The following is a 6,783-nucleotide window of genomic DNA, read 5'->3' on the forward strand; positions in this document are numbered from 1 at the left end:
GTGTAGATATCTAATGCCACATACCTCCACAAACCTACCAACAAACTGCTGGAGCCTGATATGCAGAATCAGTGATGTATTTCATTCCAAAAACAGGCAGACAAGCTGTTAAGCAAGTGGTCATAATGTTTTGGCTCATTGGTGTATATGGAAATTGTTTTTACATCTAAAATTCTGGTTGTGAATTACATAGTTCATCCTAAATGCACTCTTGTTATGAACCAGAAATAACATTAGGAAATATATGTATTGGCATATAATTGTGAGAATACCTGGGTCTCTGAAGATGTTTGATTACCAAGCTTACACGTTGTTATTACTGCATGCTTCTGTCAAATAAATACTTTTTTGACCTTAGCTGTATTGTCCCAAAACATTATGCCATATGGCAGTAATGAGTGAAAGTGTGCTAACAATTCTGTTTGAAAGTCAAGATAGATAGATAGAAATTTCTAAGTGTGAAGTAGGCAGAACTTAGTTTTTTGGGTTAACCCACCCTCACACTAGTGCCACCTCAGTTTATACCTAGGAACTCTACATATGGAGCATCATCAATTGTGTACCCATTAATCTGTACTTGCGGTACCTGTCAGTCATCTCGATTTTTTTTGGGATTGCATGCAAATCTTTGAGAGATAAAGAGTTGAAATGCTTGCTGTCAGTCGCTTGTAAGCCTGTTCATTTTTGTCTTGGCTACATCTGGTACAGATGTCTATGAACTCCCATCAGTATACTTGTCATCAGCAGAGATTACAGTCTTTGTAGAGTTCTCTAATGTAGGTCATGAATAAGAGTCAGCCAAGGACCCGAAACTTGCGGGATGTTGAATGTAAAGTTTCCCCATTTTGAATATGGCCTTATTCCTGCATCAGTTGTTAATTTGGCCCTCCATTTCAATGTTTTGGATGTGATCCCGTTCATTCAAGTGGAATGGCTTTAACACACTACCATTTTAGTTTCTCCAGTAGAATTTTATCTTGTACACACTTGAAGGCCTTGGCAAGATCACAGAATATGTTAACAGGTTAACTTTTCTTCTTTTACTTCTATCAGGAATGTCTTCATGAAATCATATATTGCTTTCTCAGTATAGAAGCCTTTACAGAAGGCGAACTGAGCTGCTGTTAAAAAGTTGTTCTCTCGGAAGATGGCTGAATATTCTGTTGTGACCTCACATCTCAAAAATGCCTTAGAACAGGGGAGGGCAGGTGGTCTACATTTTTCTTCTGTGTACTTCAGTTTTTCAGGAAAACTTGTCAACTGATTACAAATTTAGCTCAAAGGAGGCCACTAACAAGATTTTAGGTGAAATACCACCATAGCTGGATGAGTTACTTGCTTATCAGTGATGTAACAGCTTTGTGATTGCGATTAAAACTGATTTAGCAAAACTAGGAGTGAATCAACAGATAGTCATCTACACAAATCTCATCTATCTGCTTCCAATAGTTCATTTTGTCATTGTGTATTCAGATTTTTTTAGGAGGAATTCATTGAATTTAGAGCCAATAATTTGCCCAATTGAGGGTTCTAATAAACCTGATTTCAGTCCATAGATTCCGAACTTTAACCCAATTGTCACATTTTATCCTCAGTATATCACTGACCCACTCTTTCTTGGATTAAACTAACCAGTTTTTCACAGCCTATACGCGAGAAAGTCAGACAATTTGACAAGAAAACAAACTTAATTGAATTTCTCTGACTGTCATCCAAATTCTATTTGTTCAGGCGATGAAATCAGCTACAGTGTGACCATGCTCATAGTGGCATATTGATTTGGAAAGATCGGTTGTTGACGGAAGCCTCCAATATCGGTGTCACTGTGACCGCAGTCTTATCGACATCAGGGTCAGCCACATTTTGTCAACTTTCGAAGTCACACTGCAAAGAGAAACAAAAACATGGAAGAAAATTTTTTGTTGCTGTTTTAACACTTATGACTAACACGCATGGGTAATTTTTGTCACTGTGATTGTTTTATCATTCTTGTCCTGTCTGTGGACTTACATGGAGATGTGCGCATGTTACAATGTGGCAAACAGGTGACACTTTTGTCCGCCTATCGACGAATAAGCCCATGAAAAAAAAAACTGTCACTGCATTACTAGGATTTGATAGCCATGTGCGCACGGCTAACAAAATTGTCACTTTCTGTGCATTCTCCACTCCCCGTTTGGTTGTCAGCACAGTGGGTCATATAAATATATTTATTTATTTATTTATTTATTCTAGGAATTTTGTATGAATTGAGTGTGCTGGAGAATATGCTTTACTGAGCTTGAGTGAAAGAACATCAGAAAAATTAATAGCTGTTTAATTATAAACCATGTGACCTGTTTCTCATGACGAAACCTCACAGGCAACTGCTTACTGAGCAGACTGTGGTGGATCATATTTAACTCAAATTATCTCATGTTGGAGAACTCTGACAGTCCTGGTTTGTAGTAGATGAAAATGTGATGCAGTCTTAAGATTTCCTTCGCATTCTGTGTTCACCTAACTTCTGTAACAAAAAGTTTCCCACATTACAAAATTTCAGTTACATCGTCAGAAAATGTATTTTCATAAACTGTCTGTATATCATCTTAGTAATTTGTTGCCGCACACAAAACTAAAATCGAAACATAGTGCAACTCTTCCAGAACATAACGATGGCAATTCCATAACTGTACATTGAATAGTTTGCCTTTTTGAGCGAGTTGAATGAATTGTGTGTTAATTATGTTAACATGCTAAGTAATTCATCAAAACTTTCGACACTCATTCGGGAATATTGAAAAAAATTCCTTTGTTTGTTATCGAGTCTAGAAGTGTATAAAACTTTCCGCTGATTAGTCTGCCACTCCAAAGAGAGTGTACTCTGTATTCTTTTTTTACGGTTTAAAAGTTTGTCTCATGAGCTCGCATTAATAATGACCTCCACTCCTAATCCATATGGTGCTGGTCTCATAGGTAGCTGCCATTACCAGTGGACAGTCCAAAATACATGATTTTTCAGAAGTTGCAACTTGTGTCTACAAATATGTTGTTGGATTTTCACAACATTTTTAGCTTTATTGGACTTCCTGCATTAAATGTACATGTTTTGGCATTGCTACTGTTAAATCTGATTACACAGTTGTGGAGATGTAGAACCACTGGCTCTACCCTTCAAAAATATCGGCTGCTCTACTGCAACAAGAACAATTGCAACTTTATCATATCAGTCCTCTGTAGTATGCGCTCTATGACACATGCATTATGTATACACTACGAGAATAAAAGTAGTCACAGTAAGTGACGGGAGTGTGAGTTATTATCTATGTCTCAATCACCACGCCTGCTCCCTACTACCCCCTACTCAGTAATTATTGCAGAAAAAAAAACTGCAAAGAAGTTCTAGTATTGAAATACGTATGCAAACAGGCGATCTTCGTGTTTAATTTCCTTTACAGCAAATTTATGTCTACAGAAACACACAAGGTAAAGCAAAATCCAGAGATACACAGCCCAACTTTACATCCACTGGACTCATGTGCTCTCATTCAGTTCCAGATGACCTGCCAAGAATCTTTCGGAACAACACAAGACGTGAAAATAATATGATAAACTCGTGCAGCAACTCATTTTCAAAACGCCTAGAATTACTGCTGTTTTCAGGTGACGTGTAATATGAATCACCATCTGCAGACTCGTCAAGTATTTTGTATTACACGCACAAACAAAGTTGACACTTGGCACGGAGGCTGATGGGAGTGACTGTAAAGGCATTTACTATTTACAGTCACTCCCATCAGCCACCACACCAAGTGTCAACTTTGTTTGCACGAGTAATAAATCATTTGCTCCAAACTTTTCTCCTCACTGCGCATTTTGAAACAAAATCAACGAAAAAACGCTCTAAACAGACACTTCAGTGTCACGAAGCAAGACACAATAAGACAGGTTTCAAAACAAGAATTTTTCCAACAATACCACTGCTGCTATCCAGCCGTTACAGCAGAAACTACAAAGCGTTAAGATCTTACAGAAGTTTGTGGGAGCTGTAAATAAATGTTCAACACCGTGGAAAATCATAGTAACTGCCTAACATGCTTGATGTAATATAATGGCCACTGGCACATTCCCATCTCCCTCAAGTGCCGGGATAGTATGTCAAATCAAACAATGGAAATTCCAAATAGGAATATCAACAATGTAAGAAATGACAGATTACTATTACTAGGGATGTTATTATATTTTGTGTGTGTGTGTGTGAACTTTTACAAAATGTATCAGTCAGTTAAAATTGAAAACTGTTATTTATAGTCATAGTTCCTGATGCCGCTGAGAAAGTAGGAACATTTTCTTTCAGTGAGCGCAAAGAATAATGTGGACTTGCAGACTGGAAATTATTTTCTCTATTGCATTCTGGCTGAGTGCAAGAATAGTTTTCAGGCTCTTGTAAATGGTGAAGGTAGGTGTAAAGCATGCAGCAATAAATTGTCTATTCATATTGACATAATGTAAGTTATCAACCATTTTGATTATTTACCCACCACCCCACAAAATCTAAGAATATACTCCAAGTATTACGCACATAGGGAATACAAGATCAGACTAATTACAGCATACACAGAAGTGTTCAGGCAATCATTCTTCTCACACTCTGTACATTAATGGAACAAGAAGAAACTCTAATAACTCATATAATGGGAAGTATCCACTGCCACCCACTTCACAGTGAAGGGACCGATGACCGTAGCAGTCTGGTCCCTTTAATTCCCCAAACCAACCACTTCACAGTGATTTGTAGAATACAGATGTAGGTGCAGGTGTATGCCACGCTCCATGCCAAAAATGCATCAGTGATGCAACGAAACAAGTAAATATGGTTACCTGGGCAGTTTAAGGTGCCTTCTCAAATGTTTAACATGCAACCATTGAGAATCTCTGGTTCAGTAGGCACCTCATGGCAACTGTTATTATTCGTTCATAAAACGCTCTACCACAATTTAAGTAGGTTGTGATTTATTATTTTACTGGTCCTGCGTATGATAAACATTAAACCATTTCTAAGTACTGTAAACATTTCTTATACTAAGTACGACTTTCTTCAACAAGAAATAAAATTACTTAGCATTGTATTATTAAGAACATTTTATAACATCAGATGATAGCATAATTTTGTTATTCTAGAAAGTGTAAACAGTGCTCAAATAATCATTCACCAGTGATTTGAATTTTTCCATGTACATTATTATTTTTGTGTGAGCTGTAGTAGTTTATAAAGTATGGTGTTCATGCAAAATAAGGTTTTCTGGATTAGTGCTCTGTGTCTGTCTGCTGTACATGTACATAGCTGTGTACACATTCTTTTTGGGAGACACAAGTATCCTTACGACTCAAGTTTTCTTTTGTAGTAATTGCATTTTCTAGTATGTACTTACATAGAAGAGGAAGATTTCATTTTCTCCCAAATAGTTGTTGGCATAGTCCATATCAATTCAGGCAGGCCACAAAAAAATCTTACCTTCATAGTCTCGGATGTTATTGAATTTAGCATACGTTAAAATGAAGGACTAAGTAAGGGACTTCTAATTTTTTTTTATTTTTATTTTTTTTTATTTCCTCCAAAAAATTTCTTCTCCGAGATATATCCCTCCAAAGATGGCACTGCGCATACAATTTTGAAGATGCGAATTTTGGAAAAAAGATTTGAAATGCTGTATCTCTGGAACAGTTTCAAATATTTTGTTGGTTTTTTTTAATTTGAAAGATAATTGCTTTATGATTACAAAGAAATCCTCCATTTGGACTTATCTGTCAAAGTTCTTTTATTATAGCATTCTGAACTTTTTGTAAATTTAGGGGAAAAAAATTTCTTTCAAAAATGCCAAGCCATAAATTTTTTTTCTGTAGATTAATACCATATAGTTCTACAATCCTTGAAAAGGAGAGCTTCCACTTTTAGGTTGAACAGGTTTTATAAACAAGTGAATTTTTTGCCATACATAAAACCTGTTTTATTACCACATTATCACATAACAGGCTCATAAAAATCAAAACCTACTCTTATTTAGCATAATTTTAGTTTTGAAAGAAGACTAACAGACTCATTTTTCAAACATTTTAAATTGTTCCAAAATGTATGTGAAAGGTCCAAAGACTTAAAGGTTTCAATTTAAACAACTTCTGTGCACTCTGTCAGTGAACTAAAATTGTGTTCCACTGCTTCAGTATCTTCCTTTGTTATAGAGTGATGCCTTCCTGTTGTACCAATAGGAACTGGAGCACTTACAGTCTTCAAAACATTGCGAACAGGAAGTGAGCACTGATGTCGTTGTTGCTGTCCTTAACTCGTAACTGGTGTCTGTAATCTCTGCAATCCACCAGTCAGTCAGTCAGTCATACACACATGCCACCAACATCCCCCTTCTCAGGTTGTGAATCTGAATATTATCCTGCTGTTTCTGAGGTGTTGGCCGAACGAATGAAATTTTTCCTTTCTTACTCTTTAAAGTGTGGGCAATATGAGTTCGCCCATTACTTTGAGTCCAAAAATGTGTCTTCTGAGTTCCTTTCAGGAGTAGGGTTTTTAGACCATTCTTCTTTTTTCTGCTCACAGAATTCTTTGATTTCCTCTTTGGACAAAAGAATGATGGCTATGGATGCGTAAGATTTCACAACTAACATAAAATCCTAAGCGTTCTGAATTGCAGCTGTATTTGGTGTGGAAAGATTATGTTTTGAAGCATGGTGCATCAGCAGGCCACCTACACCAGCACAAGGCCCCTTCCCGTGACCAGGGGGGCATTTGAG

This window comes from Schistocerca nitens, chromosome 2, assembly GCF_023898315.1.
Source record: "Schistocerca nitens isolate TAMUIC-IGC-003100 chromosome 2, iqSchNite1.1, whole genome shotgun sequence".
Lineage (NCBI taxonomy): Eukaryota > Metazoa > Arthropoda > Insecta > Orthoptera > Acrididae > Schistocerca > Schistocerca nitens.